The following is a 27,154-nucleotide window of genomic DNA, read 5'->3' on the forward strand; positions in this document are numbered from 1 at the left end:
GTATACGGTATTATCACAACATTGAAATAATTTGCAAAAAAAGTGTTGTCATACTATAAAAGGTTTAATAACTGTTTGTTCATGTTAGCTCAGCTCCATTAAATAAGTTACAACTTTCGATATTAATAATGTGTTAAATTATTTTTCATTGTCAGTTTATGTTAACTAATGAAGCATTATTGTAAAGTGTGAATGAACAATCAGAACATATGCAAACAAAACCTAGGACATGTTGTAGTCCAGATTAAAATTTAAAAATGTTTATAAAATGGTTAGTTCCTGTCCTTGATTTTGATTGGTCAATAGCTGTGTTTTGTTCATGATAAAACACGGCTATGACCGCTTCACCCAACGGTTCTGTGTATCACTACACAACACAATTAGCAACCACTCTTAGCAACGTAAACTGTATGTTCTCAATTGATATTGTTCACTGAAATTTACTGTATTATGTTGAAGAGTATTGTGAGAAAGATCCAGTGAGCAAGTTTATTACCTGCATTCAGATTTAGCATTTTCCTTCAGGTCAGTCCTATGTTCATAATAAAACATAGGACTGTATCGTGAATAAGTCATAGCCGTGACTTATTCACAATACAGCACAGCCTCTCGTACCTTATTGCTTAAATTTGAAAATAAATAGCCTTAACCAAAGTATTTGGTGCCGTGATGAGCATCATTGCGAATACAAAATTCTAAATGGCTGTTTGAAACATTTAAGTACTAAAAGGTATTGTTTATGGGTGTTACCGGGGTAACCGCTGCATCTCTGCTGTTCCGTCAGCGCCATCTGCTGTCAGAAAGTGAATATGCATCTTCATTCAGCGCGTCTTCACTCCTTCCTCCATGTGCTGCTCATGCATTCTAAAACTCAGAATAATTCATAATAAATAATTATTGATGGTATTTTGAAGTGCCCACGATAACAATATGGTGCACGTTCATTATCGTGATATATCGTATTATTGTATACCGGCACGTCTAATACTATAACAACTTTGCAATAATGACTGCATCCAAAAAAGGAACAAAACATTACTGAACAAAACTTAAAATACAGTGTATAATGCAAGTTTCATAGTTTATGTAATTTTAAATCATTGTGATGAAGTTTATGATAATAATAATAATAATAATAATAATAATAATAATAATAATAATAGTAATGTGGATGAACTTTTTAACCAGAGTTAACGTTAACACACTGCAATTGTTGTTTTACACTTTAAAGAACAATATTAAAATTAAATCCTTATTTAATCTTGATCGAACCACATTTGAAAGTGTCCTATTAAACTATTTTAAAGGTTCGTAGTTTTGTCTTGTTTTCTCCTACAACAGGTTTACATCAAGGTCAAAAAACACTTCATTTTTCTCATAAATTTCTCATATATTGCAGCATCAGCTCTTTTCTCAGTGTCTGAAACAGTTCGATCAAGGATTCGGACTCTCTAAACCCCGCCTTTCTGAGAGCTGCTCTGCTCTGATTGGTCAGATGGCCCAGTCAGCTGTGATTGGTCAGAAACCAAACACTCATTCATATCTGAATCTCAGCACTTGATACACAGTGATACGAACAGTAACGATGGCGTCGGTTTTACCGTATCAATCTCAAAGTGGATTTGCTTTGGCAGCAGAAAACAGCGTCTTCTCGACATGAACAACATGAACCAAACTCTTCCAGTCTCAGATACAACTACAGTGTTTGAGGGCGGGGCAAAGAGATGCTGTTCAGCCAATGAAGATCATAGACTGGCATTATGCAAATTAGTTACAAACCTACATAGGTTCAGCAGTGAGACTGAATTACTGACGACTCGATTCAGCAGTTCAGAATCACTTCTTTCTTTTGGGAGGAAAAAAAAAAAAAAAAAAACCAACAACTTGATTTTGATCTTTGAAACAGACCTTTTACATTCACAAACAGCTCTATTACACACTACATGAAATATAATATCTGAGAAAGCATAATAGGGGCACTTTAAAATCAAGATGCCCTAATAATCAATCTCTAATATTTTACCACTGCTTTAAAACAGAAATACTACAGTGACTAATTTTTTAAACATCAAACTTGTGAACATCAAAATTAAATACGATGATCAATGGTGTCAGAATAAAAAAAATAATCCATCCAAATAGAAACAAATTCATTGAGTGGCACCTCTAGGAAGGAGACTGGGGAAAATAATAAATAAATAAAAAGCTAAAAACTACTGTATTCTCTCGACAGGACTCCTGTCACTAACTCTGTGTAAACCACATGAGTATTTTCTGATCCAAGAGTTAGTGACGTGGGAAAACGCACAAGATTACTGCAGGAAAAACCATATTGACCTGGCCACAGTTCAAAGCGATGAGGACTGGACGAATCTGAGAGAAGTCGCAGTCGAAGAAGGGTTTTATGGATTTGCCTGGATTGGACTCTACGATGACATCAACAGCTGGCGATGGTCTTATCAGGATGAGAGTCTAGAGTTTGAGTTCTGGTATTTTGGCCAGCCGGATAACTACGGCGCAGGACCACAGTGTGTTGCGATATATTTTGACGGAACCTGGAATGATTACGGTTGCGATAACACAAGATATTTTGTGTGTAGCGATGGTGAGAAACACTGTTTATTGATGCTCATTATTTCAGTGTATGCATTTATTACATTTATTTATTAATCAGACGCTTTTATGCAAAGCGACTTTCAAACGAGGAATACATGGTATGCATGAAAACATTTATATAGTGATATTAGCGGTGGGCGATACAAGTTATATCACAATTAGGCCTGTCGGGGTTATGAATTCTGTGCCGACGATTAATTGTCACAAATAATTGAGATTAAATATTTAATTCAGTTTTGTTCATGTCTCTTACAGTGTAAGCTGATACATTATTTACTTGGAATCGTATCAATTTATAATAATTTATAATTTATAGTTAATTATAATGCAATACAATAGAATGCAATGCAATATAATGTAATATATAATATAATGCAGTCTGAATAAACAACAAACCTTTAATTCAAATGAAGGAAGACCTTTGTGTATTTTATAACTTTTTTTTTTTTTTTTTTTTTTTTTTTTTTTTAATTCTTTGGCAAAATGTTACTGAAATTTAAACTGCACAATTATTGTGGTTTTCGCAAATAATTGCGATTAGATTGAATAATCATGGTCAGATGATTAATCAGTCACGACAGCCCTAATAACAATATCCGTAAGCTTTTGTTCAAATAATAATACAAGACAAAGTTTAACAAAAACTGCTTTATTTTGAAAGGAAATGTAACTTGCAGTTCAGATGTTGATTCAGAAGCCAATTCAGTGAACGATTCTTCAGACCGATTCAAATCACTGACGTGAGTTAAAGTGAATCATTAAAATAAGCGGCTCAAAGGAGTCATTTCTGAATCGGACTATATAGTTTATATGCGCAATCATATTTATTCTGCAATTATATTCGCAAATTGGGTAAATGTGATTTTTAATGCCATTGAGCCGAGGATTTAGAAACGCAGTTTTACATATTTGTACGGTTTATTGTTTTATCCAGCATCACCCACCCCTAAATGACATTGTCTTATATTTAAATTACAGTAAATATATATAATCAGTTCATTACACAATGACCTTAACTGGAACCCCAACGTGACATCATGCCATTTAAGCCCATGTCACACTTCAAAATATTTTAATTTTATAGTTTAAAGATTCTCAAAATAGTCATAAAACTTAAAATGGGAAATTGGAGGGACAGTTCACCGAAAAATACAATTTTGGTCAATTACTGACCATCAAGTCATTTACAATTTCCACTCAGAAATTGCTAGTAAATTCCACAAATAGTTACAAAAGAAATGCCAAGTAACATATTGCATTAAACATGAAATGAATTTATGTATTTTTTTTTTTTTTTTTTTCCACTGTGTAATAAAAAAAGTCTTGCAGTGTTTGTAAGTAAACAATGAGATAGTTTTAATTTTGGGGTGAACTATCCCTTTAAACTCACATTTTATCCATGCTTGGTCCATGTAAAGTATGGAAATATTTAAAATTTTGAAAATTGTCAGGTTTAAGAGGCTCACACCTGTTAAACCGGAGAATGCTAATTTGGCTTGTCATGCTTTTGATGTTTTGACTCTGTTTTCCACAGAAAGTGCCAATGCAACAGAGAAAATGGTTTTAATCAAAACGGAAAAGACATGGCTTGATGCTCAGAAGTACTGCAGACAGCATCATACAGACCTGGTTACCATTAGGAGTCAAGATGACAACGACCAGATATCCAACTTGCTAAGTTTTATGTATGATGCCTGGATTGGACTGTACAGGGACAGTTGGAAGTGGTCAGATCAGGCCAACTTTACTTCCTCAACTGAACTCGCCGTTCAGAAACTTATCGGGGCCAAAGAAGACTGTGCTGGTACAGATTATTATCGTAATACTGATGATAGATACTGCACTGACCTTCATTACTTCTACTGTAGCACAGGTAGGTCTGAGCTGGACTGTTTTGTACGTTCGTTTTGTTGTTTGTTGACAAATTGAATAATACAATATGACTTATGATTTTAATAAGGGTTTCCCAAACTGGAGGTTCAGGAGGGAATCGTGAAAAGCTAATAATTAAATCATAAAAATACAAAATTAAAATACTAATTTAAATACTGTGTTCACCTATATGTCATGTGACCATTAACCAACATCAGAGAACTGTGAACATAACATGCAAATGTTTTTTATTTATTTATTTATTTATTTAATTATAAATGTACTTATTTCTATAAGTATATATTTTTAATTAGGGTTGTAATGGTATAATATTTTCAAGGTATAATAACCATCTCAGAATATATCACGGTATCATGGTATATGGTATTAAAGAATCTATTATTATTATCATTATTATTATTATTATTATTATTATTATTATTATCACCACCATCATCATCATCATCATCAGTTAAAATAACCAATAAATGAATGAAAACAGTTTTTTGGGAGTTGAACAAATGCTTTATTATAACAAACTTGAAAGCATTTGTTTTGTTTATTCAAACCAGAATTTCTTAATTTTATTGAAATTTGACTTAATTTTTCTGGATTTTATGATTTAAATATACTATCAAAAATTGTGGTAATGAAATTAATGCATAAAACTTTAACAATTTAATGTTTTAAAATGTAATCAAACGAAAAAAAAAACGATTTAGAAAAGTTGCTAAATTATGTTTTGGCAAAGTGCTGCACAACAGATTTACTAAATTAAAACATGGACAAAAAAAGAAAAATTGTATTCCTTAAATAATTATTATTTTGAGAAGTACATTCATTTGTACAATTGCAATATAAAATTCAAGACTTATTTTGACGGGTTGTAGTGAAAAGCTTTGAGTTTCACAGATAGTGAAACAGTAAACACTGAAAACAATGAGCGTCGCACATACTTCAGTATGTAGTAGACGAAACGGCGCCACTCATTCACACAGAGACGAGCAGAACAAACAGATATATTTATACAGCAGTCTTTTGCACTTTAATATTTACAGACCCTAGACCGTCATGATTTGATCCATTATACAGCTCTGCTTTCATTTTATTTGTCAATCCATCAAATCGCGCGTTTGACGTGACATCCGCGTTGTACTGTAAATTCCATTTTCATGACTGGATTTCAGGATTCCCTCTGTATAACAGAAATCATATGCCTTAAGTTATAAACGGAACATATCTGCACGGATGGTGTTCTTAAATATAAGTATGCGTTTCCTCCTTTTGCAGCTACTTCGAGTCCACATTTTTTGCAAATTGGATATCTATCCTCAAGGACAACTCCGCGTTTGTTTTTTTTGTTTTTTTTTCAATATCCAAAGTATTCCCATAATACTTAACTAATTCATTCATTCATTCATTCATTCATTTATTTATTTTCGAGGGGGGGGGGATAGAGATTAGAGATAGCAGCCTCTCTGTCTCTGACATTGTCTCCGCTGTACGTGCGGGTGGAGCAAGTTTAGAGTCAAGTTTAGAGTCAAGTGAAAAGTTGTTCCTCATGTGCAGGCGAGATTCTGGACATGAAACTTTGGTGCATCCATTTTTAAATATTATATAATTTATAATAAAACACATTCACAAGTTCCCAGTTCCCTGATGTTGGTTAATGGTCACATGACATGCAGATAAACAAAGAAAATATTTCATCTTTTCCGTTTTATTTTAAAATCATTCGTTTTAAATTTTACATTTTTATGGATTCAATCATACACCCAACAAAGCCTTACGGGGTTCTTCAAGTTAATATTTATGGTCAAAGGGGTTCAGCGGACAAGAAGTTTAGTAATCCCTGATCTACATATTTATAAAGTAAAATATAGTAAAAAAGTAAAGTAAGATATAACGTGTGCTTGTCCTGCAGTCAAGAAGAAGCAGCAGGTGATCCGAGTGCAGGTGAAAGCCAGTGAGAATGCAGACGACGCTACACTGAGTGCACTCGTCTTACGCAAGGTGGATTTTATAATTTCACTCATCTGACTAAAATTAATTGTGAAATGTATTAAAATTCAATTCTCACCCAACTCAAGATCATTCTGAGCTGGCTGTATGATTTTCATGAATGTATTACAGTAGTGAGTCTCATGAGGATCATCACGCATGTGCAACAAGACTTTATTCAAACATTACACTGGATTCCTTTTGCCACATTTGTTTTTAGTGATGAATGTGTTCAGATTTGGAAACAGCTCTCATGAAAAACAATCCATGGTGAAACAATCGCTAAAGCCTCATGCATGATGAACCTACGGGAGTTTGTAATGAAAACCATTGTGGATGTGACCGCAGGTTTAACTTGCAGTTTGAATGAAATAGGATTTAAGAAAATCATTTTAGAGCATTTGTTCAATGAGTTGGTCAGTCATTCTTCACATAATGACAAAATGTGCTTTGTCTTTTGAGCTTCACCAGTTTTCTGCACAAGATTTATAAAGTCTAAGAGATCTTTCTAGGGATAAACTTGTTTAATCAAAGCCTGTTTTTGTGGTTTAGTTACAGCAGACGCTGGGCGATCAGGACGTCACACTGACATGGAAGAAACAACCGAACGGAAAAGTCTTCCAGAAGAAAAAGACTGTGCGAAAAAGTAGTAATGCCAGTACAACTTGCTAAGTACTCCAGTTTGCTCACGTTCTTTCATGTAGTGAAATTTATCTCAAATTAATGCTTCATTTCATTCTCAGTTACAGATATCTGAATTAAACTAGATTAAATCACAACTTACAAGTAATTAGTCAAAAATACATTTCCATATATTCATTTTGCATTTATTTAGCAGACAGATATGTACACCTGAATGAGCTAACAAATGTAAACACGTTTTAGCACAGTAAAATCTTCATGAAGAATAAAGGCCTAAAAAAAAAAAAAAAAACGTCCTCAGATCTTCTCACAAACGCAGGTTCACAACAGCATGAAACAAAAACACTGGTGAACTTCACACAAAGGCAACTTCATATCTGTATGCGCTAATAAACAGAGTCGTTTGCATTTGTACTCTGATTCAGACACACGTGTGAATGCACATTTACAATAACATGAAACTATTACGCCACAATGTTGAATCACAAATGTAAGTGGTGTGATGGTTCTGACAGAGCTGACACAATGACTGTTACCACAATTACTCCATACTCATTCATTTACTGATCATCTAAGATGAGAAAAGAATTAAATCACAAAATTTAAATGACACTTTGGTGATAAACGGTAGCAATAGAAGATGGAAAGCCACTGCATGTGTGAACAGTACTTTTACTGGTAAAAGAAATCCAGCAATTTATTGCCATTTAATCCAAGACTTCAGAGACGCAATTGCTTTATATGATGAACAGATTTAGGCTTTTATTTTATATTTCTTTTAAAGCAAAGTTTTTGTTTATCTCTAATGTAGTTATTCTGGTCTGTTTACTACGGGGCCCCTGAAGGGACATGGTGATGGAGAAAAAAAAAAAAAAAAAAAATTATGTAATGAGAGGAAAATATACATTTCATTGCTTTTGCGTTCGCTCGCAAAAGAACTCAAATATTGCGAGCTGATGCAAAGTTTCTCGTGGGAATGTAAAATGATCAAAACAATATTCCTCCACAAGTGACTCGTAGTTTTATGCTAAAATTACATAGTGTAGGTACCATAGTGTAGACTTTGGTACCAAGTCGGTACTGAAATTTTAAAATTTGACGCTTTGAGCACTGTTGAGCGGATCTGTAAACACCTGTGATTGGCCATTGTGTTCACATGCTCATCGGATATGTCTGTGATTGGCTACAATGATCAATGTACAGCAGCGTTTGAAAGCACACGGAAGCGTTTGAATTTGAAAGCGTTTTGAAAGCGTGAGCGTTTTGAATCTTTTGACAACTCTAATTGCGAGTTTATATGTCAGAATTCTTATGTAATCTGTTACCACTCCATTCATGTGGATTTATTTTACCATTATGAGCATTTTAAAGCGTCAGAATTTTGGGTGAATAGACTTTTAATGGAGGGACATTAGGAATATCTTTATTTGTGTGCCAAGATCAACAAGTCTTATGGGTTTGGAATGACATGAGGGTGCTGATGACAGCATTTTCATTTTTGGGGTGAATTATATCGACCAACAGAAATATTTGTAAAACAGGCCATACATCAACAGTGGAAGCACTCGATCATTTATGAAGCCACATAACATAATAGAGCAACAGAAGACAGACTTCAGGCTCACAAAGTTACAGACATACAGTTTCCATTACAATAATAACTTTCTATCACGCGTTCTCCTCATAATTGAGGATATTTCCTGATATGTCCTTGATCTTGAGAAGAAAGCTCTGTGAAGCTCTGAATGTCGTCAGATGAGCTTTATATTCAAAGAGCTGAGCAAAGTATGGACAATGTAAATCATTTTACTTCACTCATTCAACAGGCCTATTTTTGATATAAATCAATGGCTTTGACTATACCTCAACTTTAAAGGTTAAACCTTCCCAAGTGACACTAAAAATCAAACAGACATTTCACAAAATCACATATTTTGAAAAGAAAAAGGACAAAAACTCACCAAGAAATCTTCGAATAAACCAAAACTGATTTCATTACCTCAACTCTCCGTGTTCACAGAAGAGGTTTCATGGCGTTTGGTTTGTCATGATATCCGATTACAGGCTCAAAGACAACAAATCAATGTATAAATAAACAACAAAAATGAGAAAACGGCAGTTAAGAAAGCATCTGATCATAGTGATGTGGATGTTTGCATCAGCTCTGCGATTCACTGGCATCATGTCGACAGATGAGGTAATGAAAATTACACTTATTATAGTTTAATTATAAAGTATATTTCTTTGCATGACACATTTGACATACAGAATGGCTCTTTCGGCATTATCCTGAACATTATTTAAGCATTCATTTTATGTGTCATTGAACGGAAGAGAGGCTCTCGGGTCACAGATGTCACATCATTTTGATTTTCCCGGCAAAAACGTCCCGAGTCCTTCACATAAAAATCAGTCTACATGCTTTCATTTAAAAAAAAAAAAAAAAAAAAAAAATTGATTAATACACAATTTTTTTTTTACATCTAGCCACTTTAACACATTATATTGCACTTTCAGGATACAAAAATGCTTCTTTTTCAACATATAATCAGTGAAAGGTGCTGAACCTTCAGAATGTGCAGATCATAAGCTCAGGATGTCAAACTAATATAATTTGAGCTCTTCTGTTTTCATTTTGTGTGGGGTTTGCAACCTCATAACCTGCATTTAGGACATACAGTTTAAAAATGTGGATTGCACACAAATGTTTTTTGTAATTAAACTGAATAATTAAAAACATTTTCAATTATCGGTTCAACAGATTATGTCACAATGATTTTAATTGTTAGATGCAGTTGAGGTTGGACAGGCCAAAAAACACCAATTTAAGGGAGGGATACAGACATTTTATTTGCCAGGTTGTGGTGAAGAGCTTTGTGTGTGTATCTGATGATAGTTTTCTGAAGTTTTATTTTGGCGGGTTGCGGTGAAAACCTGTGGCTGTGTCTGTGTCTGTGTGTCTGTGTCTGTGTCTGTGTCTGTGTGTGTGTGTGTGTGTGTGTGTGTACAGCCCTACTTTTGATTTATACATCCAAAATTTGCCAAATTCTGTAACATACAGAATTTGTTATACAGTAAATTCCATGTTAATGACTTCTGCTTTTTTTCCACATCAAAGTTAAAAACATTTACTCCTGCACAGTGTTTCAGTACTGTACAGCATTCATTAGTCAGCAAATAACCCACAATCCCATTGGCTGTGAATTCGTACAGACAAAAAATTTCCAGCTTGACCACATTGACTCGACCTTCACAAGGACACTCCTGGGGCGCTTTATTTAAAAGACAAGCAAATAATCCCTAAATTGCACCAAGCCGGGAGAGTTAGGGAAATGAGTTACCTAGCAAACTGAAGCAGTCATTCCAAAACACACTGATAAACATTTCTGATCAAATCCATTATCTGTAGTAATGATGTCTGCCTGGTTTAATACAACACAAATTTTGTTTATCAATAGCTATATGATATAGAGCTTAACATATTGATATCAGTTATGTGCAGTGATGTTCTGAAATGAGCCGGCAATAATAATTTAAACAATATATTTTATTTGTGAACTGATGTTCAGCTGTTCTTTTTAATAGTCAACTCATTTTCATCAGTCATCAAGCTCAGTAAACACTGGTCACAGATACGAGATGTGCCTTTAATTTCACCAAACTGATTGCTCAATAAAACCCCCACAGTCATCATGTGTTCAGGCCATTTCAAGTTTGATTTTTCAAAGCAGTGAAATCTAAGTGATTAGTCACAGACATCTTGAAGTTTAACTTTATATCATAATCTTTGTTTTGTTTTTCAAATTTATATGAACTTTTACACAACTTTTCGTGCTGAAAGAACCCAAGAAAGTTAACAAAAACAACATGGGCGGACTTTCCTTTATATTTCGCAATGAAGATTTAGCAAATTAACTATTGTTTCTCTTTAATTAATTAAAATCCACTTTAAATTACAGCTTAGCTGAGGCAGTTTGTATTGTTGATAATTGATAACACTGATAATATAGATTTTATAAATAATACAATATATTTTTTTGTTTTTTTATTACAAATTTCAAGGAGAGACCTTCTTGTATTTGCATAGGTAAATAACTGCAGGAGAGTCAAAAAAAGATGTTAAATTTTGCATGATCTGAAAATTTACTCGGTTTATCACAAACACATAATGCATTTACACAAATATAGGTGACCTGAAAAATAACAAGCAGCAAATCTTTAATGCTTTGCATATACAAACAAATTGTCATACTAATGCAAAAACAACATTGCTTTGACAAAAACATTTAAAATAGAAGTTAATTTTAGAAGTAGAATTTACAAGTAGAATGGATTTCATGAATAGAAACTTCTGTAAATGTTTCTACATGAAGTACTATCTTTCTGTGACACTGTATGTTTTGCATATCACTTTGTCCTTCATTTACATGCTCCACAAGGACATTTAAACTGAAAAATAAAAGATATATTAAGATATATTAAGATTACACGCACCACAAAGCCACCCAAAACAATTAAATCTATTTATCTATTTACATTATTTCTTTATGTCAAAATTATAGGAAAGACATGCTCTGGTTGTGTTATACTAGTTGAGAATCGTGACTACTATCACCTGTTCAATGATTTGATGCAGATTTATGTCTGATCTGCACATATTCACTCAAGCTCTGGGATCAATCTGAGATCGTTATTTTGCAGGTACCAAATCAAGGAACATTTAACTAATAAATATACAGATAATTGCATGATGACTGATATTCTTATATACAGGGATGCAAACAGGTAAGGGGAGAAAAAAAAGAAAAAAAAAAGGTGAGAACATTGTGTGGGGCGGGGGCATGCTCCACATGGATAAAAAAAAAAAAAAAAAAAGATATTTGCAACATTTTACCAAAATCAAGATTGAAAACATTTGGTCAAAATCTCATGTTATAAAAGAGTGCTACGCAGGCTACTTAGGACAATATTTGGCTTATTAGATGGCAATACTGAGCTGAAATGAAAACAGTTTGCCCTCTCTCTTCACCATTCCCACAGCTCAGACCTCACATACATAAAATATAACCCTTTATAGACATACCCCTATAAGTAACCCCCCTCCCCCTTAAAAACACTTATACAAATCCCATAGGTGGCCTATTTTGATCTCAAAAAGGTGAGTTGTCACTGAAAGGTGAGGAGTTTGCATCTATGTGTATATTAAACTAATATAATGTGCGTCATCTGCTTCAGTATAACCATGACTCATATGATAATTAGTCTTCCTAACATGGTCTACCAAAAGACACCTGTAGGAGGAGGAATATAATACACACTTTGCATATCTGACAGTGAGATTACCTTCTTAACGTACATAACCCATTTAAAGAGGACAAGATTGAGAACATCCTGATAACTCGCTATCACTACAGGTAGGCCAAAACCTCATCAGTCCTCCGTCTGAGACTTCGGTTTATCTGTTTAAATGGTAATTCAAAAGAGAAAAAGTAATTACGTTGTACTTTTACAGATGCAAGTTTATACTTTCTCGACTGGCTAATAATGTTGTACTTTGTAATGACATTCCATCAACAGATTTTATGGATGTTATTAATCTACGGTTACTATTTCTCTTTGAGCATCACCTGTTCTTGTTGTACATAGACATTTCATTTTACTGCATTATTTTTTATATATTATTATTAAAAATTTGCCAAATTATAAGTAAAAAAACTATCAAGTCAATTTGTCAACTATGTATTTGCAAAATATGTATTATAGTGAACTAATTTGGATTTGTGTATTTTTACATTTTTTTCAGTTACAAAACTATGGGCAAAATGGACCAAATGTGGCTTCATCTTCTTTCTCTTTCAGGTAAAACATGCAAAACATTAAAAATAAATAAAATAAAAAACATTACAAAAACATGCAAACAAAGAAATGACACCAAATGATTAGCATATTTTGCTGTTTTACATAATCATCCAACATTTCTCTTTAAAATTTCTTGTTTTAGACTTCTAAATGACCGGTGTTTTGTTTTGCTCTATCCTCTGTGCTTCCGCGTTCGTCATTACGTCATGCATCAGGTCAGAGTTCACTCTTTCGCCATAAATCGATGTGTATGGCAGTCTGTCGGAAGCTAGTTATTTTAGTTTTTAAAGTTTTAAATATAGATATTTTTCTTACACAAATGCATCGCTTCACTTCAGAAGGCCTTTATTAACCCCTGCAGCCGTGTGGATATCTTTTATTATGGATGGTTGTACTTTTTTGGGCTTCAAAATCTCATCCTCTATTTACTGTCATTATAAAGCTTGGAAGAGCCAGGACATTATTTATTAGAACTCAGATTGTGTTCGTCTGAAAGAAGAAAGTCATATACACCTAGGATGGCTTGAGGGTGAATAAATCATTTGGGTGAACTAACCCTTTAAGGATGTGAAAATAAGTTATAAATCATTTTATAAAGATTGACTTAAAGTGACAACCATTAGTTAATACTTAAAGTCTGTTTATGAAGTATTTACATAGACGTTTAATGTGGATGAGCTTAAAGGGAGCAGCAAAAAATTTTATTTAATAAATATTACATGAAATTTAAAAGGACAAGATTTTGCAAAATAAATAATCTAGGTCATGTATTAAGTTTATACATATTAAAATATGAACAACTATTGTTGACAATATCTATGAAATTATACTATTTTTCTTATTGATGTCACACTGAAGCTGTGTGATTTTCATAGTAGTCCACCCTTTAAGCTCACCTTACAATAATATGAAGTCTTTAAAAATTGCAGCATTGTAAAACCACAGACCATCATTAAACTGTAAATGAAGAGTTCAAAAACCGCCAAAAAAATATGAACTGACTGCAGTGCGTTATTCTCCACATATAGCACGTTCTGAACCATAAATCCGTTTTGTCAGAAAAGCCGGTATTGTCCACTGTCAAGGCATCGCGAGTTCACGTTTTACAGCAGAAACTGGCAAGCGCCCTTGTTGTTTGTGTACAGAAACCGATAAGTCCGTTTTAGCAAATCAGCGCGCAGTATTCAGGTCAGGTGACAAGGCTTCTAGTCACTTCAAAAAAACGCGCTAGCTGAGGGCAGTTTCGTCAAAGCGGACTAAGTGATTGAGGATTTATAATTTGGACTCCTACAAGACCTTGTACACCATACACGTCTTACATGCTGAACCACTGGTTGTCCTTTTGCGTTTGTGTGTGCGTGCATGTGCCGATCTGTGTGCGAGTGTGTGTTTGTGTGCACACGTGTGTTTGAGTGTGTTTTAAATGCAATTACAAAGCAATTACTTGGTTTTGTATAAATGAAATGTGGAGTTACCTGCTTTTGCTAAGAAACAAACTTATATATATATATATATATATATATATATATATATATATATATATATATATATATATATATATATATATATATATATATATATATATAAAAAAAAAAACAAAAAAAAAAACCACATACTTTCAATGAACTTTAATTTTGTAAGTTACCTGTATTTTTTTGGAGTTATTATTGCTTAAATCAAAACAACCCAACTGCAGTTTGATTGATATTACTTGGAATGCACAATAAAAAAATAAAAAAAATTAAAAAAAAAACGGTTTGTGAGAATAAATAAAAAGAGTTGTCTGTTTTTGCAAATGAACTATTTAAATGTATAATATTATGGATTTAAAAGTACAAGCCATTGACGTCTGTTGATCAACAGTCAACCCAATCAACCCAAGCAAACCCACCCCTCTCTTCATTGCTCCGCCTCCAAAACTCACACTCCAATCCTAACCACCCTAAGTCGGTCTCAAATAGGGCTGCAACAAATGATTATTTTGATAATCGATTAATCTACTGAATATTGGAACAATTAATCGACTAATCATCGATTTTTATACTGGTTAATCGGTATGCTTTGTTCGATTATTCCACTAGCAATTAGTTAAAATACTTAGTTATACTTTAATAATTAAAACAAGGAAATCACTTCAGCTTTTGAAAGTGTATTTTTAATGAATTTGTTAAAAATACTGTTAAAATGACGTATTGTGTTTTTATTAAGTCTGGGAATTGTAATAACTTTTTAATAAGAGTAAAAATATGAATATGTAATATTGTGCAAAAATTTCTGAAAAATGCTCCTCTCTAGATTTCTTCTTTTTTTTTTTTTCTCTTTTTACTATCGAGTTTATGGTCAGTGAATGGCTTTCCTGAGGTAAATGTAACATTTTGTGACATATTTGTTTGCAAGCTGTTTTATTGCAGTCTTTCTGCGGTTGAAACTCTGATTAAGTGAGTACATTAGAGCTGGATTCATTTCAGTAAATTGTTCTGTATCTTTTAACATACTTTTTAATATTCATTCATGTTTATTTCATGCTGTAATAGCAGAAAAGAGGAAGAGATAATAGGTTCACGTGCCGCTTGACCTGAGGTGTTACAGCGATATGTCGCGCCACATTAAAGAGCGCCAAAACCACATGTATTGTTTGAATCCCGTAGTAAAATTGACAGAATTTAAAAGTTAAGACTTTGTTTTATATCAAAAGGAACCTGATGTGTCTTCTCTGTCGGCGCTGTCTGTGTCCTCTATGCTCTGCTATGTATCTTTCACTGCGTGAGAAAATGGACGAACAGGGAGTTTAATGAGAGTTGGTGGCCCTGCATGACAGCATTTTTTGTAGTTACGCTAAACGTTATGTTTTATGCTATGTTAAACTCCCACATTTTATGGGTTCACTTCGTTTGCACTATGCACTCCGAAGCACCGTGTCTTCTTCTATTGGATTCGATCCGGGAGGGCTGCATTACAGTACTGCGCTACAGCGCCCCACTGGTCAAACCGCGTTATTGCAGGCCCTTCAAATAGGTCATATGAGATCAAAAGACTATTCGACAACAAAAATATTTGTCGACAATTTTCTTTATTGCCGACGTTGTCGATAATGTCGACTAATCGTTTCAGCCCTAGTCTCAAACCCCGGCCTCATCGCTGCTGGCAGGTGAGGCGAATGCACTACCAATGACGCTAAACACCTCATTCTCTAGCAGTGGTCAGTGTGCAGTAGTTTCACTGCAAAACTCACTGTTACACACGCAATGTGAGTGGATGTCTGTTTATCACAGCTGACGCACAAAATGCTTCACGAAAAATAAAGCGCAGTTGATGAACGAACAACAAGGAAGCACAAAAAAATGAATGTACATTACACAAGAGTAAATACAATGTGTTCGTTGTTAGTCGCAAACAGCACAGCAGCTCCAGACAATCAAACCCAGTGTTACTCACATGAGAAGCGGGATCAAAGCAGCCTCTGCGTCTGTTTTCAGGCCTTCCCGCTTAGCTCTCTCCAGCACTGGAAAGCTTTTCTAATATTAACGTGGGTCCTAAAGCACTTGCCCAGTCATAAACCTTTATTCCAGTGATATTCTTTTGAGCTCTTTTGTATTGTGACAACACAAAAGAGCTCAAAAGAAAATGCAACACGGTTAACATACTAGAACATGCAAAACAGTTAAAAATCGATTTATCGCCCAGGCCTACTGCATGGTCACCTTTAGAAGAGAATGCTGATCTTTGAAAATCCTAACAATGCAATAGGGTTTCAGTGCTAATTGCTTGAACCCCTAAAAAGCTAAAAACTACTGTATTCTCTCGACAGGACTCCTGTCACTAACTCTGTGTAAACCACATGAGTATGTTCTGATCCAAGAGTCAATGTCATGGGAAAACGCACAAGATTACTGCAGGAAAAACCATATTGACCTGGCCACAGTTCAAAGCGATGAGGACTGGACGAATCTGAGAGAAGTTGCAGTCGAAGAAGGGATTTATGGATATGCCTGGATTGGACTCTACGATGACATCAACAGCTGGCGATGGTCTTATCAGGATGAGAGTCTAGAGTTTAAGTCCTGGTTTCCTGGCCAGCCGGATAACTATGGTACGGGACAGGAGTGTGTCGCAATATATTCTGACGGATACTGGAGAGATTACAAGTGCGATAACACAAGATATTTTGTGTGTAGCGATGGTGAGAAACACTCTTTATTGATGCTCATTATTTCAGTGTATGCATTTACATTTATTTAGTTCGCAGATGCTTTTATCCAAAGTGACTTTCAAATGAGGGATATAGTATGCATGAATGCTTTAATTAGGGATGGGCCGATCCGACACTCTGATCCAAATCCGATATTATGCATATACTACTCTGTGTTATTGTTAAGCCCCACAAAAGGCACAAAAACATTATAAAGGGCCATAAAGTTCTCATGAACTATATTCTAAGTGTTCTGAAGCCATTCCATAGTTTAATGTGAGGTTTAGTTCATGTAAATGCTTCCCTCCGCCGCGGCTATCAGTCATTCTCCAGTCAGCATTTAAACTGACTGTCGCGTTCGGTTATGACAGTCAACGCGGTGAAACTCTCTCCAAGATGATTCAATTTTCCTATTATACTTGATCTGTAGATAAAGATCTATGGTTTTGTAAGCCAATACATTATTTACTTGGGAGCATATATAATATAATAAGAAAATAGGCCCATATGATTTACTTTAATGCTGTGAAAATTAATTATAATACAATACAATTCAATATAATGTAATATATAATATAATGCAGTCTGATTAAACCAACCATTTCAAATGTTTTTGCAAAATGTTATTGAAATTTAAACTGTACAATTATTGCGGTTTTCTCAAATAATTGCAATTAGGTTATATAACCATGATGAGACAAATAAACAATCACGACAGCCCTGATATATTTTGAAAGGAAACGTAACTTGCAGTTAAGATGTTGATTCAAAAGGCAATTCAATGAAAGATTCGTCAGACTGATTCAAACCACTCAAGTGAGTGAAAATGAATCATTAAAAGGAGGAGTCATTCGTCTGTGAATCGGACTACACGTCAGTTGTGTTTGTTTTTAAATGTATGCAACAATTAATTAGAAGGATGTGTGCAATCATATTTAAACTGCAATTACATTCACAAATCGGGTAAATATGATTTTTAATGCAATGGCCCTGGAGATTAAGAGTCGCCGTTTTACAAATTTGTACGATTTATTGTTTTATCTAGTATAAATTATAATCTCTTATTACTTATATTACAATAAATTTACGTAAGTTAATCACACTGACATTAGTTGAAACTCCAGTGGCTTCAACATACCATATAAGCCCATGTCATAATTAAAAATAATTTAATTATATTTTAAAAATTCTCAAAATAGACACATAAAACTTAAAATGGGAAATTAAAGAGATAGTTCACCCAAAAATAGAATTGTTGTCAATTACTGGCCATCAGGTCATTTCAAACCTGTGTTAACTTCTTTTGCTATACACAAAGCAAAAAAATTATACAGGCTTGTACACTAAAAAATATTTTGTGTAAGATTTACAATTTTCACTCTGAAATTGCTAGCAAATTTCACAAATAATTACAAAGAAATCTTGTAAAACACTTATTTACAACTTTGAACTATCCCTTTAAACTCCGATTTTATCCATGCTTGGTCCATGTAAACTATGGAAATATAATTTGAAAATTGATTTCTGGAAACAATGTCATGCCTTTGATGTTTTGACTCTGTTTTTCACAGAAAGTGCCAATGCAACAGAGAAAATGGTTTTAATCAAAACAGAAAAGACATGGCTTGATGCTCAGAAGTACTGCAGACAGCATTACACAGACCTGGTTACCATTAGGAGTCAAGATGACAACAATAAGGTAGCTCGCATGACAAACTTTATTTGCGAACCCTGGATCGGACTGTACAGGGACAGTTGGAAGTGGTCAGATCAGGCCAGCTTCACTTCCTCAACTGAACTCGCCGTTCAGAAACTTAACTTGATGAACAAAGACTGTGCTACTGCAAATTATTATCGTACTATTGAGGATGGCTATTGCACTGCACTTCAATACTTCTACTGTAGCACAGGTAGGTCTGACCTGTACTGTTTTGTACAATTGTTCTTTTGTTGTTTGTTGACAAAACCTGAATAGGACAATATGACTTGATTTAATCAAGGGTTTCCCAAACTGGAGGTTCATGAGGGAACTGTGAAAAGCTAATAATTCATTAAATCATAAATGTAAAATTAAAATATTCATTTTAAAATAAAACAAGTGTTGTCAGAAACATCGATATTGCAATACGCATCAAAAACTGAGATTCCAATACTCATTTCCTGCAGTATCGATACACAGATTCCAGCTGTGTGTTCTCACTCTCTCTTCTCTCCGACAGTAAACTGACACACACCCGCCTCCTCTCACTCATAAAGCCGCCTCTCAAACAGCTCACAGCTACCAAATTGACTTCTTTTTAGTGGCTTACTGCACTTCAACTGTCAAATACACATAAAAGTACGTAAAAAAAAAAATGCCCATCTTGGCGAGTATTCAGGTAAATGCAGTCAGTTTTGGAAACAGTTGAGAAAGAAAACACATGTTGTGTAACAGTATATTGGATCTGTGAATAAGCTCTTAAAGTGACAGCAGCCTAATAAACCTGCTGATGTCTGTCATGTTAATCAAAATGCAAAAGACAAAGAGAAAAATCACACTCTGCTCTTGACTGAATAACTTTTGTAACTTTAAGCATTAATCTGTATTTTACTGAACTCTTCATAATATATGTTTTTTATTTGAATTGGTTCTTTAAGATTAGACATTTAGAGCTTCCAATAGATATATTTGCCCCACAAAAATAAGAAATATAAGCCGAGTTTCGGTTCATTTAGGCCTACAACATGCTCAAGTTCACAGCGCATCCTGATTGCTTTTGTTTTACAAAAGCACAACGTTTTGTTGTTATTGTGAGTATACACATAGTAGATAGACACTACAGACACAAATTTAACATTCAAATCTTATTAGTTAACAGTTAATGGTCAGTTAAGGGTCATGAAAATCAACCGAAATGAATATCCCTAATACACACCCAACTTAAAATCTCACAGGGGCTCTTCAATTAGCCTAAATATTTTTGGTCAAATGGGTTCAGCTGACAAGAAGTTTGGGAATCCCTGATCTACATATTCATAAAGTAAAATAAAGTACAGGGGTGGCTAATGTCAGTCCTGGAGAGCCACAGTTCAGCTGCAACCCTAATCAAACACATCTGATTAAGCTAATCAAGGCCTGAAGGGCTGCTAGAAAGCTATTGGCAGGTGAGCTTTTATCAGGGTTGCAGCTAAAATCTGCAGGACTGAGGCTCTCCAGGACCGGAATTCGCCACCCCTGATAGTAAAACAAAGCAAAGTAAGATATAACGTGTGCTTGTCCTGCAGTCAAGAGGAAGCAGCAGGTGATCCGAGTGCAGGTGAAAGCCAGTGAGAATGCAGACGACGCTACACTGAGTGCACTCGTCTTACGCAAGGTGGATTTTATAATACTCATCTGACTAAAATTAATTGTGAAATGTATTAAAATTCAATTCTCACCCAACTCAAGATCATTCTGTGCTGGCTGTATGATTTTCATGAATGTATTACAGTAGTGAGAGTCTCATGAGGATCATCACGCATGTGCAACAAGACTTTATTCAAACATTACACTGGATTCCTTTTGCCACATTTGTTTTTAGTGATGAATGTGTTCAGATTTGGAAACCGCTCTCATGAAAAACAATCCATGGTGAAACAATCGCTAAATCCTCATGCATGATGAACCTACGGGAGTTTGTAATGAAAACCATTGTGGATGTGACAGCAGAAAACATCAGGTTTAACTTGCAGTTTGAATGAAATAGGATTTAAGAAAATCATTTTAGAGCATTTGTTCAATGAGTTGGTCAGTCATTCTTCACGTAATGACAAAATGTTATGCTTTGTGTTTTGAGATTCACCAGTTTTCTGCACAAGATTTATAAAGTGTAAGAGATCATTTTGAGGATAAACTTGTTTAATCAAAGCCTGTTTTTGTGGTTTAGTTACAGCAGACGCTGGGCGATCAGGACGTCACACTGACATGGAAGAAACAACCGAACGGAAAAGTCTTCCAGAAGAAAAAGACTGTGCGAAAAAGTAGTAATGCCAGTACTCCAGTTTGCTCACGTTCTTTCATGTAGTGAAATTTATCAAATTAATGCTTCATTTTATTCTTAGCTACAGATATCTGAATTAAACTAGATTAAATCACAACTTACAAGTAATTAGTCAAAAATATTTCCATATATTAATTTTGCATTTGTTCATTTAGCAGACAGATATGTACACCTGAATGAGCTAACAAATGTAAACACCTTTTAGCACAGTAAAATCTTCATGAAGAATAAATAAAGGCCTAAAAAACTTCCTGCATACACGAGGAAAAAGAGCAGGTGTGTTTCTTTTTTAGTTTCCGCGCTCATATATTTTTATGAATTCAATTGTAATAAGCAAAAGTTGTTTTATTCCACGTTTCTTCAAGAAGGTGAGTGAAGAGAATTTGTTTGTATCATCATAAAAGATCACGGTTTTCAAATAACCTCAATTAAAGTCCCTGTAAAGTCATATTAAAGTATGTGTTCTGAGTTTGTCACACCACAGAAAAATGTGTTATTAACCACCCAGCCAAATTTGAATTATTAAAAAAAAAAAAAAAAAAAAAAAAAAAGCCAAATAAATAAGTTATCAAAATCGTGAAAAAATAAGCAGTATTCTCTGCTCTCAAACGCTGGGGGCGTGTCCGCTGTCTGAGCTGAAAACACACCCACTCGTGAGAGCTGCCGTCTCTCAACTAATGAGTCAATTAATGATGCATATAAGCAAAAGAATCATGTTAGAGGGTTGCAAAATTAAGTAGTGTTACTGTGGACTACCTACTAATTATAACATAAGCACACAAGGCAACTTACCCTCATTGGTGGGCACGTACTGCCGACTGTTGTCAACAGATGTCTGCGCCGCGAGATGGGAGGATGAAGGCTGGGACGGGAGAGACTCTGTCCGGCCCCATATCATCGGTTGTCGGTGGGACGGGAGGATGAAGGCCAAGGCGGGAGGTGTAAAATGATCACTGCAGAGACAAAATTAATCCACCCCTTCATCATATCATTGTTTTTAGGAAATTTAAAGGAACACTCTGATTAGACCGTTAGCATCTCGTTAAAAAATGACCAAAGAGTTTCAATATTTTTCCTATTTAAAACTTGACTCTTCTGTAGTTACATCATGTACTAAGACCGACGGAAAATGAAAAGTTGTGATTTTCTAGGCCGATATGGCTAGGAACTATACTCTCATTCTGGCGTAATAATCAAGGAAATTTGCTGTCGTACCATGGCTGCAGCAGGCGCAATGATATTATATCGCAGCGCGATATAAACAAACTAGAGGTCGACCAATAAATATCGGCCCGATATATCGGGCCGATATTTGTCTTTTTTTAATATATCGGCATCGGCCGATATCCGTGTTTAGTAGCGCCGATTTAAAGCCAGGCACGTCCGCGGGCAGCCCTGTGTTATTGGTGTGGTGGAATGTGCTGCTGCCGCATGTGAATTGAAACTTTTGGAAGATTCAACAACAGTCCTGGGAGATAAAGGTAGCCTAAGGCTTAAATTCTGATATTTCAAAGTCCTATGGCCATATATTTACTATATATTACTAGTAAACTATGAAGTGTTGCTTCACTTAGTGAAAGAAACAACGGATAGCATAGAACCGTGGGGAACTGGCATAATGCTACAGCTGGTTGAAGGTTCGCTTACTTGTAGTTAACTTTAAGGACTGTAGTCCAACACTACCAGCAGCTTGCTTGCTAACATATTAGCCCCAATGTTATAAGTTCTGTTTTATTTTTCCTGTATCGGAGTCGGAGAATTTCACTCTGTGCTTGTGGTGGAGAAGGCGGCAGCTCTCACAAACACTGCAGCGTGATTGAGGGCTACGTTACTCCGACAAATATTGGCAATATTAAGAGGATTTGGCATTTCCAATTAATGTAAGCCTGTTACATTCTTCTATTATTATTACTATTAGGTAAGCTACTTTTATTATTAAATTAATATTATAATAAATTTGCCTCGCAATAATTTCACAGCGCATCACCGCATAACTGACGTGTGAGGATAATAAAAGATTAGGCTATCAGCTCCTCTTTGAAAATGTTTTAAACATTTTTTAGGTCTATTATACAATGAATTAGACCTATAATTAAAATTATTAACAGTCTATAATATTTCCTAACACTGCAGTCATAAATGAAAATTAAGAGCAGCTTTAGGCTACTTCAAGCACCAACTTAAAAAAAAACAAAAAACAAGCTGTTTAACACAAAATACTATTCTTCTCATTTGTTTCACTATATGTACGGGCAACAAGAGAAATAATGGAATACATTAAGACAGTTATATACCGTTATCAGCATATTATGTTGAAATTCGTCTCTGAGAGAAAATGCTCCGTTAATGCAGCGTCAGGCAGCTCCGTCACTTTTACTTTCACTTTGAATACTGACCGAGGTTAAGCTTTTACCGGCATAACTTTTCCGCAAAGTTTGCACGTTGCTTCTTGTGTGATATCCATTGGCTCCCCTTCTTGGTTGAACCCCCGCGGTCGCACAGTTATTACCCTCATTAAACCTGTCTAACGTTAACCGTCAAGAATGTCAGAAATCACTAAGAGTTTAGCACTGTCCTTGCATACAAGGCTGTGCAACATGACAAAGTTTTTAATTGATTTTTTATTTATAAAGTTGTATTTATTTTATTTAAATGTATATTTAAGTTTACATTTATGTTCCAACAAACTTGAAAAATTCAGCTTGATAAATGCTCTAAAACTTTTATGTAAATCAAGTCAGTGTTCAATAAATGATGTTATGTTTAGAAATGTTGTGCATCCACTTATTATTAGTGTGACATTTTAGCATGCAAATGAAGGGGAAAACTTCAAGATATCGGCCCTAAAAATCGGCAGCACATATCGGCCACCGGCTGACCCTGACCTCTAAACATCGGCATCGGTTATAGAAAAACCCATATCGGTCGATCTCTAAAACAAACCAGACTAGAATTGAACGGCAGCTTCTCGTTCTCTATCTAACGCCCCGTTGGCAGTCAAGTCTTTTAATTCAGTAGAAAAATCGCTCCTCTTCATAACATAAGGATCACGTCCAACACATGTGATTTTCTGTTTATACCTTTCTAAACCAGCACAGTATGACATGCGGCACGCGTCATAATGGGAAAAAAAACGCCCACCGGGGGGGAAACAATCCAACCGTCTCCATTGACTCTGTATAGCGTGAGGCTGCCTCCTTTTCATTTCTGACTTATAACAAAAAAACAGAACAATGTCTAAAAGCTGACAAGGTGTACAGAAAACAAGCTAAAAAAACCCAGAACCAAAAACCCAGAAGTTTTTATAAGCTGTCAACCCAAAAAACGAGTGTTTAAGGACTAAAAAGTATATATAGGCGATTGAGACAGAGCGCGACATGTCATATTACTATGAGAACTACGCCCACTGGAGGGGAACGTAATCGGTGACAGGAAATATAATATATAAAACGGACATTTGGATATTTGACTTAACAGTGACAAAATGTTTACTGCACGCGTAGGCCTACTGAGGCATACTGAGTGTCAGGATCCCAAAATTTACCCATTCTTCCTGCTGATGCTTCACGTCTTATTGCCCGTATCCACTTTTGTCTCCTTAAAGGCTGGCTTTTACGGTTCGGTAGCTTATAAAAACTTATTTCTGTTTTTTTTTTTTAGCTTGTTTGCTGTACACCTTGTCACAGCAGCTTTAAGGCATTGTTCTGTTTTTTGTTATAAGTCAGAAATGACAAGGAGGCAGCCTCACGCTATACAGTCAATGGAGACTGTTGGTTTGTCCCCCCGGTGGGCGTGGTTTTCAGATTATGACGCGTGTCGCTCTGTCTCCATTCTAAATTTTCACTTCTCGCTGTCCACCTGAATTTCGCGCGTTACCAGAACCACGTGACTGCAAACAACCTATTGCGAATTCTTCTCTCATCATAATTCTAATTTTTTTCTTGCAACTGCAAGTTTACATTTTGAAATATTTCTGAGATATAAACTCGCAAAAGTCCAATTCTGAGAAAAAAAATTCTGCTCACAATTTTAACTTTTTTCGAGTTTATAAGCCAGAATTGCAAGCTGTAAACTTCTTCCATAGCTGTGAATTTAGTCAACATATTAGTACACTAGTATACAGCAGAACTAAAACCTAACACACATAAGCCACTTCATACATGTGATATGTTAAAGAGCTTCATTCATGTGGATTTATTTTACCAGCTCTTAATTAGCATTTCGAAGCGTCAGCGTTTTGGGTGAATAGATCTTCATTTGTGTGCCAAAGATCAACAAAAGTCTCATAAGTTTGGAAAGACATGATGATGAGCTTCATATTCAAAGAGCTGAGCAAAGTATCAACAACGTATGGCGCATTAAAAATCATTTTGACTTCACTCACTCAACAGGCCTATTTACGATATAAATCAATGGGTTTGACTATATATATCAACTTTAAAAGTTAAACCTTCCCAAGTGACGCTAAAATCAAACAGATATTTCACAAAATCAGACATATTTTGAACAGAAAAGGACGAAAACTCACCAAGAACTCTTCATAAACCATAACTGATTTCGTTACCTCAACTCTCCATGTTCACAGAAGAGGTTTCATGGCGTTTGGTTCGTCATGATATACCCGATTACAGATCAATGTATGTTCAGTCAGTTTTTATTAGCTAATTTCCACTGTTAATTTCTAACGCTCGATGAACCTTTCTCCCGCTCAACAGAACTACTGAACTTCTGACTGAACTGGAAATTTCCGCTTCAGTGGGCGGAGTGATTTAATTACAGCGCTTAATCTGATTGGTGTGTGAACATCCGCGTTATCATATTTATTTGCTGATTGGTCTTTTTTTTTTACGGCACGTATTTAAAAGTTGTTGTTTTGTTTTTTTTAAATAATGTTTGCATTTATCTTATTTTGCTATTTATTTTCTCTATTTATTGTCATTATTTCTTTGGCCTTAAAAAAAGATATGTGACTTTCACCTCTCATTTGCATGCACTTTTTTAGGCTTTCACCGCCTTTGTATTACACTTAAAAATTGTTTGCAAAATATTTTTATGAAGCAACAGGAAATATAGTGAAATCATCTATTATTTAGGGAAAAATAAGTTCAACATAAACAGGCTTTTTTTATTTGACAAAGTACATGTTTTGTAATTTCATATAGTTATTTTTTCCATGTTTATACATTCATGATTTCATATTTGAAACATGCATCTTTTAGCATTAATATAGCACGAACTGATGCAGTATGTTCAATCAACACAGCACTAGAGAAATAATTGAGCTTTCATTGAGAGCAAATGTTTATTTTGATGTTTGGAAGAGACAGAGAGCACGAACACACGGGAAGAACAGAATGGACAGAACGTGAGAGCGTATGTGTACTTTTTATGATAACGGGATGAGAAAGAGTAAGAAACATTGCTGAATTTGAATGTCTGTTTGAACGGTGGGGAACTTTGGCAGAACTCAGAAGGACAGGCTCTGTTCCAAACCCTAGTGCGCTTCCCTGTTGTGCTGTTTTGTACAACATACACAATATTCAGACAACACGCAGATATTTGAGTGACTGAGTTTATAATCGTATAAATCCCTACACTTGAGCACGCTTTGATCATTAATGAAAGAGAAGTTGCACTAGTCTTTGTTTCCTTATTGTGACGTATATCCGAGTGAAACTGCTTCGCAAACAAGAACAAATGTAGGGCGGGGCTTGATTTTGTCTGTGGGGAATTGATTGGATGGTTGTGGTTTGCTATTGGTGGATCTCATGTGAGTGACAAATTAAAGGGTTTAAAGGGTTAGTTTACCCAAAAATAAAAATTCTGTCATTAATTACTCACCCTCATGTCATTCCACACACGTAAGACCTTCGTTCATCTTCAGAACACAAATTAAGATATTTTTGATGAAATCCGAGAGGTTTTTTATCTCCAATAGAAAGCAATGAAATTACCA

The 27,154-nt window shown here is 35.0% G+C and overlaps 2 long non-coding RNA genes across 2 annotated transcripts; both read left to right on the forward strand.

Annotated features, from left to right (window-relative positions):
* The first annotated feature begins 2,243 nt into the window (after nucleotides 1-2,243).
* Nucleotides 2,244-7,156, forward strand: LOC127516594 (uncharacterized). The gene is made up of 4 exons (XR_007931033.1): nucleotides 2,244-2,605; nucleotides 4,151-4,489; nucleotides 6,413-6,501; nucleotides 7,042-7,156. It is a non-coding gene; the product is annotated as an uncharacterized LOC127516594 (long non-coding RNA).
* An 11,823-nt stretch (nucleotides 7,157-18,979) lies between these two features.
* Nucleotides 18,980-22,146, forward strand: LOC127516592 (uncharacterized). The gene is made up of 3 exons (XR_007931031.1): nucleotides 18,980-19,089; nucleotides 20,444-20,532; nucleotides 21,085-22,146. It is a non-coding gene; the product is annotated as an uncharacterized LOC127516592 (long non-coding RNA).
* Nucleotides 22,147-27,154: the final 5,008 nt, after the last annotated feature.

The sequence above is a fragment of the Ctenopharyngodon idella genome, chromosome 7, assembly GCF_019924925.1.
Source record: "Ctenopharyngodon idella isolate HZGC_01 chromosome 7, HZGC01, whole genome shotgun sequence".
Taxonomy (NCBI): domain Eukaryota; kingdom Metazoa; phylum Chordata; class Actinopteri; order Cypriniformes; family Xenocyprididae; genus Ctenopharyngodon; species Ctenopharyngodon idella.